The sequence below is a fragment of the Cynoglossus semilaevis genome, chromosome 1 (assembly GCF_000523025.1).
Source record: "Cynoglossus semilaevis isolate Cse_v1.0 chromosome 1, Cse_v1.0, whole genome shotgun sequence".
Lineage (NCBI taxonomy): Eukaryota > Metazoa > Chordata > Actinopteri > Pleuronectiformes > Cynoglossidae > Cynoglossus > Cynoglossus semilaevis.
In genome coordinates, this window is record NC_024307.1 from 30,206,315 (window position 1) to 30,218,623 (window position 12,309).

At 35.5% G+C, this 12,309-nt stretch overlaps 1 long non-coding RNA gene across 1 annotated transcript in view; it reads right to left on the minus strand.

The window, feature by feature from the left end:
* Positions 1–10,738, minus strand: part of LOC103390653 (uncharacterized) — a 20,827-nt gene extending 10,089 nt beyond the window's left edge. The window contains exons 1-2 of the long non-coding RNA XR_522710.3: positions 9,937–10,738; positions 3,333–3,446 (exon numbers count right to left, since the gene is read on the minus strand). This is a non-coding gene — a long non-coding RNA (uncharacterized LOC103390653). The remainder of the gene's footprint in view (positions 1–3,332; positions 3,447–9,936) is intronic.
* Between the last annotated feature and the right edge of the window lie 1,571 nt (positions 10,739–12,309).

The window sequence follows — 12,309 nt, forward strand, 5'->3', positions numbered from 1 at the left end:
CCCCTTCTCATTACAGAGATGCACATCACCTGATATGCTTAATTGGTAGTGGGCTTTCGAGCCTATACAGCTTGGAGTAAGACAACGTGCATAAAGAGGATGATGTGGTCAAAATACTCATTTGCCTAATAATTCTGCACGCCCTGTATGTATAGTCTAAATTATATTTGAAATTATATTAATAAGTAAATCAGAATGTGTATAATTATTATATTTTGACAACAAAACCTATTTTGGACAAAGATCTATTGCTATAACTATTGATATTGGAATATCTTTCATGATACTTTTTGACTTACTCATGTAAATCCCTCTACATTGCAATTAGTCTACATTATATAGTTTTATATTTTATTTTGTAAAAGGAAACAAAAAATGTATGTTGTCCCTTTAGAATTTACTGCCATTACCACATAGGATCCCCAGAGATCAGCCAGTCAGATCAAGGTGATGGACAATGTTGTTTGACTAAAGAGATAGCTAAACAGCTCCACTTGTGGAGAATCCACTGCAGTCTAGATGTCAGTGAGTCACTCTGTGAGATACATGCCAGTTTAAGGAGGTTCTTCACTGCTAATAAAAAGCACACTCCAAATAAAGCCCATCTGCTTGCTTAATATGATACACCATTAGTGAGATGCTTTTGTGGCCTTTTTTTTTTTTTTTTTTGCCATCTCGGTGTAAACTCTCATAGACCGGAGGCGAAGAATGTTGAATTCAATAAAACACAGCATAATTCCTTAGTGTTTGAGTGGGACTGACTCACAGTCTTCTAATGGCTGCTCATAATCAAGCACCATGATTAAGCACTTGGGGAAGTGGGCATACACTAAAAATCCTTTGGAGATGTCCTTTCCCTTGGAGCTAAGTACACTCATTACCTTGCGACAGCGCATACGTGGGTGCTTCATTAGCTTTTATGCTGCGTTGCACGGATTGGCTCATGGTTCTTTTCTGATTTCCATAAAGTGAAAAGATCCTCTTGACTGTAACTGTCTGAAATCGTTATGCCTCTGAGGTAAACAGGAAGCACACTTTTTTTATATATATACTTCTTTTATGTTTATGAAAACATAACATTAAAATATAAATTCATACTTTAAAGTTAGCGATACGGAAGTAAGCTGTAAAAAAACTGAAAATCAGCCAAAAGTATGGAGACTCAACCTCTAGCTGCAGAAGACACTAACAGACATGGCCCAGACGTGTTATCAGGCATCATCCTATCAGGAAAATAATCTGTAACTTCAGAATGTTTTGAGGTTTCATTTAGACAATGGAGAGGCTTGACAGTCAGAGGAAAAAAAGATAGAAGTCAATGCCAAAAACTGTCAGGATATGAAATATGCTAATTCATTGTTTCAGGATTTTTAAACCATAAACCAGAACTTTGGCCACCAAAGCCAATCAAATCAGCAGTGCGGTCACAGAAAACAGTTGTACTGTACAGGCACAATATGGTCAGTGTGTACGATTATCCAAAAAGTTTGCAATAAGTTAGGTTAAAATGTAAAAATAGATATTTTTCCTAATACCAAATATTTTTCTTTGATTTAAATACATATTACATACAAAAAGATTTTTTTAAATTTTATTTGAATTTTGAAACACTAAACATTTTAAAAATAATTCTTGACATGTATTATATTTATTCAACAAAAGTTGAATAGTAGTAGTCTAAAGTCTCCACTTTCTATTTCTGATGAAATATTAAGAATTATTTATTGATTACTGTGACGTTTTTACAGATTAATTTCACCAAGTGCTGTATTGTGCAGATAGAAAATGAAATAAGTGTTGCATTACTGATTCACTTCTACAATAGACAACAAAACTCAAATACTTCTTGTATTGACTGAAAACCATATTCACAAAGATTTAGCATCCTTCCTTAAATTTAGGTCAGGTAAAATCAAATTACAGTAGCAAAACTGTGTTTTTTTCTTTGTTTTCAATAATGACTGTTTTTTTTTTAACAAATTGGAAAATTGATGCCTACAATTTGTTTTTTCTTTTTTTTTTTTGCCTGACTAAAAACTGTTTAAAATGTTCTGATATTTTGTTGAATGTGCCTTTTTATAGAGTCAAAAACCAACAACAAAATTAAACAATCTTTTGACTGATCATGATCCAGACAGGGTATGCCAAACCTCTTAGGGTTATTTGATTGTAGACTAATTAGAATGTAAAGCCAGCCTATGGGGACTTGAATGTGGATAAAAGCCAGACGGTGGCTGACATTCTCCACATGGTGGGCTACATAAGACATCCAGGCAGATGCTTCAGCCACACAAACTCATTAGCAAGGGCTATCAAGGTTCTGAACCATTAAGTGCAAGTTCAACCACAGCCATCTGTATTCTAAAAACATTGTAAATCTTTTCGAGGCATTGTGAACTCAAAGTTGTTGACACAAACTTCTTGATATTTTCATACATACCTGAAACAGCACAAATACTAAATCACCAGACACTGTTTTATGACTCAAAAGGGTTACAAATATGCAGCAGACCTCGCGCGCGCACACACACACACACACACCATTGGCTGGAGACATAAGGAAAGATGGATTGCCACCCAGTGTTTCTGAATCATATGTCAGTCCATAGATGACCCCCATTATAGGTAAAGCTGCCGGGAAAAAGTATTAGTATACAGTTTAGCTATAAACTATTAGAATACATCTTCAACTATGTTCATTTAATCAAGTATTTGGCCTTTTCAAATCTGTTTACCCTTGTCATTATAATGCCATCTGAAAAGCTTTTACCGGCTCTGAAAACATTGTATTTAAGATGAAGACAACTTCTCTTAATGTGGTTGAATGAGTCTGGCAACATAAAAAAAGAAAAGAAAAAAAAATAACTCTTAGGCTGCACGTCTCAGCATCAAAGACATCTTCCATCAAATTTGAGCACCCTCCCCCTCCTGTTAAAATATGGACTTGATGATACTCATCTCTCACTCCTAAAATAAGCGCAGACATATGCCTGACAAATGTCCTGATATCTATCAATGTACTATCTCCTTGTCTTGTTTTTTTCCTCTTATCCATACAGCTGCTGAAAATATATCACTGCCCTTGATCCCAACTGTCTGAATGTCTGCTGAATGTCACACAAATTTTCAGACAGTCAGTCAATGTGAGTTGTGTGGACAAACAATGTGTGCAATGTGCGTAGCTACAATGTGCGGTTGCACAATAGTGTTGACTACACACAGATGTGCAGGCACAACTACTGTAATATATTTCGTTTTTTTCTTGCTGTGTGCGTGTGCATACACGAATCAACACAAGTCCTATCCACAGAGGGATAAATCCAATCCATTACCTGGCGGAGCTCAGGGCAGCTCAATCGATAGGGCTCTCAGTGGCTGCTGATGAACTTCCCGCTCTGACAAGGTGTATCATTCAGACCTGTCGCACAGCTAGACTGTCTTGCATTCTAAAGGACCAAAGAAAGTGAAGTTCAAAATATTTTACTTTATGGAAACTTGTCACATCTAAACACTTTTTTTAATTGACAATATTCTCTAAAACCTCAATTTCTCCAAGTCAAGCTTCAAATTAAACATAAATATTTCTATGTTCAAATACAATTTTTACAAGCATGTTTTCATATCCTTGAGCTGCCACTTTCCTTCGGCTTTAAAGAAAAAAACTTAGAGACGGAGGAGCACTCAGTGTAGAGGAGGAGTAGGATGACGAGATCAAATGGCAGGGCGCTTATAAGATGTGTGTCTGATGTCTTTTCAGAGTGCGCTGTTTTGGCCGCCACACCAGTCAATCACGATTACAATGGCGAGGAGAGATGGGAGCACTGGTGCAGAAAGAGCAGGAGTGATAATTACAATGCAAGGGACAAGATAATGAGAACACGCTGCACTCTCCCAATCATTTCATGTATCTGCCACTGAATGACCCCCACCCAAACACACAGCCGAAGCCTCCACGCCCCCTGACAACCAGCAATCACAGGTCATATTTGTGAGATCCAAAATGAATTAATTCGATGACGGCAGTGAGGGTTTGTGATCCATTCCTTTGCATGCACGTTTGCCCGTGTGCGTGAGTCTCCACTGTCAAATGTCAAAGAGTATTTACTTGTGTTCTTGTGCTATGAATAAAGTAAATACTTTATTCGTGGCACAAGAACACAAGTAAATACTCTATGTACATATAAATCGCTATTGGATGGTGTTACAAAGGGCAACGAGGGCAACAAGGTCTTCAGAACAAGGTTCTCCAAATTCTTTCTGTACCCCTCTCTCCTTCATAAACACATACACAGCTATTTCTTCAAACTTCCACAGAATTTTGGATTTAAAAAAAGCTGTAACAAATGCCTGTACAGAGTGCTGAACAAAAGAAATTAAATTTAAACAATTTCTCTACTTTGGCAAAAATAAAAAAAACATATTTAAAAGTACAATACAAAAACACCCTGATCTCAAACTTATTATTACTTCTAACAACATTTATTATTACATCTACACTATTTTAACTTATTTTCCTTCACACTTAATAGTACGTCTCATATTTCATTAAAAAGTACTGGTGTCCAATTTTTAAAAAAATGCAAAACCCCTATGAAATAAGGGATTTTTCACTTTCATCAAGTGAGTTCTCTTAAAAAAAAAATCTGTTTCTCTGCTGTCACTGATGAACTGACAACAATGTGAACTAATTTCTATTCTGTGTGTTCTGTCACAGTGCTCAGAGCAGAGCAGTGCACGCTGTCCCACTGCTTCACTTAAGTATAGGCAGATGAGAACATTAATCATTGATAGTTCAGATTACATTGGCCATAAACCATAGAGAGGCTTGATGAAAATTAAATTGTTTATGACTGCTGTGATTATAGGTGTTTACTACAAGTACCTGGGATGAGATCTGGGCAATTTGGAAGGGGAAAACTTGATGAACAGAATTAAAGTATACAGACAATCAGTTAGGGGAAGTAGAATAATATGTAACTGAATTAAATGTTGTATTTATGTCAGCGAAACTGTGTTATAGTCAGGTTCCATTGTCTGTTAGTGTGATTTTAAAGCACTAAAGTACTACATAAAAGTTAGGCTGTGATAAAGAATGAAAAACTGCCACAGTATGCGAATACTCTGCTTATCGTATTTATGCACATAAGTCAAAATTACGTTTTTTTTTTCCTAAAAGTGTTTAAGACCAATTCATTGTGCTTGCGCAACAAGTAAAAGGCAATAAAAAAAACTGAATTCTTTGAGAGCATTAATTGTGTTTGCTTGCACAATGTCACTCAACTGATCCTTGCAGGCAAAGCTGTTCACACAAACACATGACGAGAGGACAATGGAGATTACAAACAGTATGCATCCCTGCTCTGTTTAAACAATTTTCAAAGATAGGGTTGTGGTTTCTCCTTGGCATCAGAAAAATGTCACAAGAGACAGAATAACATTAACTTGTGTATTTGGGTTTTACTCTTGTGTTTGCAGTTTTCTTGACTAAACTCAAACCAATGGCCAATCTATTACTACTAATAATAATGTATACCAATCCAGTGTAGAATAGAGACTACAGCAGCAGTTGCGAAGTCTGTGCCACATTTGTCTCTGGTGTGTCAAGCATTTTAGGGACAATATGTAAGTAGGAAAAAGACACAATATGGAAATTAGCCATAATAGTACATAAAAGGGAAACTACTGCAATAAAATAATGACTATTTGATGTTTAGTGTTGGACATAAGTGAACATTTTGTGCATTTATGCAGACAGAAAACTGAAATATTAGAGTACGAGTGATATTTCTGTTGTTTGGATAATGGCCAAAAGTGTTAGACTCTGAAAACCCCTGTTTGAGTTTTGAGTTTGTGCAGTTACCTGGTTAAATGTGGTCTAAAATAAATTTGCTCACAATCAAGTGAGCAAACTCACACTAGAACTGTAAAAAATGACTAAACCGGTTCTATAGGAAAATGCCCATATGTGTGCAAACCTGCATTCTACATAGATACTGTAGTTACAAAGAAAAAGCTGAGGGGTTTAAAAGACAGACGACAGAGTCAAGGCTGCTGGAGGGAGCAGGCAGAGCTAATCCATGGTTATCAACACTTTTAAGCCTGCAGACATCACAGCCATTTGCACCCCCCACCCTCCAGACCTTCTACCAAGCCCCATCTTCCTATTTCTACTTTACCTTTTCTTTTCACTAGCACACTAAGATGCTTGTTTTCCCCCTGAATCTGTGACAGGCCACATGCAAGTGACAGCACAGTAATGGTTTCCAGGGAGACCGATAAAGAGCAAGGTTTCCCACATGTACAGGGATGCAATGCGTTACAGCCATTTCTGCTTCTGGCCACAGGGCAATGTATTGCCTTTTTGAAGACGTTCCTTATACGACCAGTGTTATAATCATCATCCAAAGCTGTAAACAGAAAAAACAGCCAGCCAATGATGGGTATATAAGTAATTATACTATGCCATGTCTTGTTTACCACCAACTATGGCAATTGTACAACAAAAATCATTAAATTCAGACTGAATTTATAAATGTTACAAATAATTATGCAACCCTATATTTTTCACATTATTGGCTCTTAAAAAGACTTCTGAATGAATAACTATGTCTTACAATGCATTTAAATTTAATACCAGGAAAACGGTATGATTTTTTTTTCCGCCTCCAAAAGTTAATGAAGTCAGATTATATATCAGTATCTCATCAAATCCTATATATAATTCTAAGTGTTGGGGTTTTAAGTACATAACATCTTATTTCCCTGATTATTTTTTTTTTAGTTTATTTAAAAGGAGAAGTACAATTCCATAAAACACATGATTACACATGGTTAAAATGTGACGTAAAAAGGCAGAGAGCACACAATACATATACAATATAATACAAAATACATATAGAAACACTTACTATACAATTAAGAAAGAATACAACATAACATATCACGACATACCACATGATCATAACATTAAAACATCACAACAGGCATATCTTTTAGTGTTGGCAGCTGTAGGTGTTGATAAGCGACATTTTCAATGTTTTTGTAAAGGCCTTGTATGTTGTAAGCAATGATTGTAATGATTGGTTTGGTTTAGTTAAAAAGCAGCACATTTTAAATAAATGATAATCAGACAAATAGCTACTGTGTCTACTAAAGTGTTTGTTTTATCTCTGTCCTTTTTTATTTTGAATTAGTAAAATAGTCCACTGATGCATCGAGGAAATATATTTGTCAGGACTTTATTCATTAAAACGTCTAGATTCAGGTGCCACAGATATTTCACATACAAGTACTTTTTTTTTTTACTTTATTATTATTTTTAAATATAAAATGACAACTGGTTCATTGAATCTGTTTTTAAAATGACAACTAACCTGATAGTCCTTTGATCTATTTTTTTTTCCTTCAGCCTTTTTTGGCTGGAAGTATACCTAAAATTACTTTGAGTACTTGTTACAAGAAAGTCACATTTGAAATTTAGTTATGTCTCTCTTTTCATTGGAATTATTCTCATACATGTACGTAAGAGCTTTTTGGAGTGTTATAGATCCTTGCATGACATTGATTTGTTTTCCACACAATGGAAGCCAACTGTCGCAGGTGAAGAAAAACACACTGCATGAAGGCAGCAGAAACAAACAAAAAGAACACTGATATCACCATCAGAAACTACTGCAGTTTGACATACACACTAAAAGGAGAAAACACCACGAAAAGAATATATAGTTAGTGTGATGAAGGCATGCAGCAAGTGTAAACAATTCATGTTACACAGCATATGCTGGCAAATTCCGTCCACCTTCCAAATCACAACACTTGTCTATTACCGTTGCTAAGCCTTTCAGCAAAACACAAGGTTGGCACCATGTCCCTAATCTCAACCTGTGTCTAGCAGGGCGCACCAACACGGAAACACAGACAGAGAAAAAAAAGTGCTGCTCTATGCGTCTGTTTTCTGTCCCTGCATACAGCTTTCATAGGTCTGGATCTTATACAACCATTTCTTTGCAAGAAGCAGTCATTAAGGTGATTTTGTTTCACGAAGAGAAGTAGAGGCTCACGAGGGTGAGATTTGGACTGGAAACGGCCTCAGGATGGAAGTGCTACAGAAACACGATGCTTCAATGCTCCCTAGCGGTCGTCTAGGGTATAGCACTGTTTAATTTCTGCTCAATATGTATCAACATTCGAAGTAGCACATGCCGCCTTGTCACACTAATACAGCGTCTGGTGTTCTCCCTTCTGTTAAAGCAAGCTTTGAGGTTTGAAGTTATGGTTAATCCACGGAACACAACACACCGTACTGCAGCAGTTTTTCAGCCTGTTCATATTTAGGATTCCAGTGACCTCACAGGATCCCATTTTAAATCTCCCAAAGCAATCAGATTTCACACTCTCTTGGGCACCATGTGAAAGGAGCTTCTATCCATAATCCTGTTCCTACTGCTTGTCAGCATGACAACAAGAACAGAGGCCCAGGGCTTGTGTGTGTGTCCCCCATATTTCTGCATACACAGCCAGGCATGAGGTGGATTGCTGAGTAAGAATGACAAAAAAAAAAAAAAAAATCGTGATAGGAAAATGAAGAAGGAAGGAGAAGATATGAGAAAAGTGAGGAGGCAGAGTGATGGACAGAGGTTTCAAAATATACAGCAGATGCCATGGTTCCTTGTGCTTTATGAACTACTCCTGGGTTTTTAGTTTGTAGAAAAATATAAATAATAAATCATTTTTTAACATATTTGCTGAGGATTTGGGTTCAATTCGAGGGCATTTTTACAAGCAGTTTTACATATATTTGAGTGTAGGCAGCATTGGGAAGATTTTGGCCGTAGAGTTAAACATTTCTTGGAAAACATTAAATTATCAATTGTATTTTTTTCCCCCAAGATTTCGTTTTTACTAGGTCTAAATGAATTTTAATTAATATTTATTTAAACTGCATATTTACAAGTTTAAGAGTTTAAAATGAGCAATAAAAAGCAATTAAATAAAATCAAAATGCATAACCTACAGGGCAAAACTCAAATATACACTCAAACTTAAATATTTACTATTAACTGTACATAAGTCAAATGAATGGTCATTTTAAGATATTTCAGGAATGTTTCCAAGCTTAAAATTCATACTCTCTTTTTCCCTTTCAGCATTTCGCAAATTCCTTAATGGCCTTATTATTTGTGAACTTTAATAAAGATCTGAATTAAGATTAAACAATGATATGCTAATATTAATAAAAACAGGTTAGAAATGATGTTGTAATTTGTCAAAGCATCATAGGAAACACAAATGCATTTGCTTTAGTCCTGAGAGAATAAACAGGTGACACTGTCAAACAGAAGGGCATACAAATATATCAACATGTCAAAAACTGGGGTGAAACTTGTTACAAGTTCAACGCAATTCACAAAACTACTGGCAGAAAATAGATTAATTTTATGTAGCAAGCTGTAGACAACGTCAAACCAGAAAGATGAGCCACAAGCAGGTAAACAATTGTTAAGGAAATATTCAAATGATGAATTATTTGGCAATAGATGTTACATATAACCCATAGAATATGATCCCCACAGTAGAAGACAATACTGTGTGAATGGCATAGTCAAAAAACCTGAACCAACCAGGGGTCTTCCAAAACAACAGTGAAGCAACAAGGACTGAAATACATGTTAATAAAATAAATGCTTGAACAAGGCAATGAATATTATTCCATTATTAGAAAAAACAATAAATGTAAAAAGGTCACATTGACTGCATTAAGAAAATCCAGTAGGACAAGGAATGACTTGTATTGTATTTTTAGACATTAAAAATGCTTTGCTCCCAATAAAGTCATATATTGACTTAATGTACCACATAATTTAATTTAGCTTGGTTTATTTATTTTAGTATAGTTAATTGAACAGTTGCAAAATACTTTGGCTTTAAATAACTTACCAACGACTGACTTTAGACGTTTGGGAGCGCTGCCTTCCACGGAAAAGTTGAATAAATATAAAACAAAAAGAAAACAAACAAAAAACCTTCAGAAGGTAAGAATTATTTAATATTTACTTTACTCTGCGGAAACTAATCTGCAGATGCAAGTATTAATTGCATATTTTCATTTTCCTTAGTAAATTTGTACAAATCGCCTGAATGAAGCGACAGGTTCGTATCAGTCACCCTCACCAGGTGTCTCTAATTAGGAAGCGTCTGTGACGTGGCTCCTTGACGTTGCGTTCAAGAACATCTGGCTCTTTCAATTAGCCTAAATTGGCCAGCAACAAACATTGCTGAACGTTATACAAGTTCAGATGAAACGTAATTATGTTTATTTGTGTTTTGTTTTGTTTTGTTTTTTTTTTTTGGGGGGGGGGCATGTTTTAATTTATTTACGACTAATAACTTTCGTGAAAATGTTATTTATATCCCGTTATTTGTTTGTTCTTTCCCTGGATTATATTTCGTTCAAAGTTTACAATTCTTACAAAACGCTCCCCTAAAAGGCACCATAACTGTTTGCAAAAATATTTATTATTTACACTAGCCCCGGTTAAACAAAGTGAATGATGGAAACAAATCCCTGTCAAGAGAAATAAGGATTTAACCGGAGAGCAGTGTGAGACAGGAGAGGGTGCAGTGTCAGGTCAGGAGAAAATTAGAAAGCAAGAAAAAGACTGAAGTTAGCTGACAGAATGAGAAATCATACGGAGGTGTAGGATGTGAGTGAGCTTGAGGGACACTTAGAGAGAGGAGGGTAGAGAGAGCAAGAGGAGTAGGGGAGGAGAAGGCAGGAGTTTTGACTCCTGACAGTGGCGCACTGAGCTTTTCTGATGGCCCCTAATGAAGTACGGCAGCTGCAGAGGAGGAGCCCACGCTGACAGGACAGTTCCACTCTGATGGATGCTGGAGAAGACACACACACGCACACACACTACACAGCCATTCTTCCCTAGACAGTCTACAGCAAAGTTATTCCCTAACCTCATCAACAATATAGTGAAATTATTCAATTAAAACTCCAACCAAAGTTATAGACAAAATAACAAAGTTTAGATGGATATTGGGTCTTTGGATGGTCTTTACCTGATTAGTGTTTACATAAAAATGCCCTATAGAGATATCAAGGAATAATTCAAACATCCACACACACAGAGAGAGACACACACAGACACAGTAGACAGACCTGTCATGCTGAAAGGAGCAGATTATTGAATGACAGAAAATGTCAGGATTCTCTGAATGTAGTGAATCTGTAGCTATTTATTTCTCATCTTCTGGCGTGCAAAGGAAATCTTGGAAGGATAATGTTCTACCCTCAGGTCTTTCAGTCACAGAAGTGGATTTTTCATTTAAGGGAAATCTGATTTTTGAGTTATCAAAAATGGTGAGTTGCAAAATATGAATTTGATGCATAGAAGTTTGGATACAATTATAATATTTACTGGTCATTGGTTGTCCACTGTGACATTTTCACTTTAGAGACTACATATATTTAGTAAAACTAAATATTTGCATCTTAATTTGCAGGAAGTAAAAGCCTACTTTTGTACAAAATTAAAACCTTTTTTGAAAAACAACACGTTAAAGTAAGCATCGAATACGTTTTAAAATAATTTAAAGTGAGATCATGGCTAATATCTTCAAAATAAAAATGTTCAAGTTTACAAACAAATCGTAGAAAGTGCAAGTCCATGAAGAAACTGCAAGAACAGTTGTACCCTAAAATAACCAACAGATGGCAGCAAAGTCCCACTTTTCTTGGTATTCTTTTATTGAGCTGCAATAAAATTATACGTTTATTTAGGATAGAAATTTCTTTTTATCTGAACTCATATACAAAACATAGAAATTTCTTTTTATCTGAACTCATTTATACAAATCCCTAGTTAAGCATTCATGAGACTTTACTATGAAGAAGTATCAACTCTAGATACTGTAAAATCAAACACATCAGGGCTTGTCTCACAGATAGGGTCAAATAAACATGTTTATTTAACAACATTTTAACAATAGAAAATATAATAAAATGTTAGAAAACTCTTATAGTTGAATTATTGTACAAATATCGTTGCCTCCATCCCACTAACGTGTACACATAGAAAAATACAAAAGGCACTGTGCTTTAGTCTGTTGCATATGAAACATCAAACCAAAATTGTCCACTCTTCAGGTTAAGACCATGAATGTTTTTAAACAAAAAAAGGCAAGCCCATTTTCTAAATTAAGCTTTTAAATTCTGCATTGTGCATAAGAGTATTAATTTCACAAGATAAAGAAAAATATTTTTTTATTATTAAATGGAGTGTATGTTTTTTTAAAAGAACA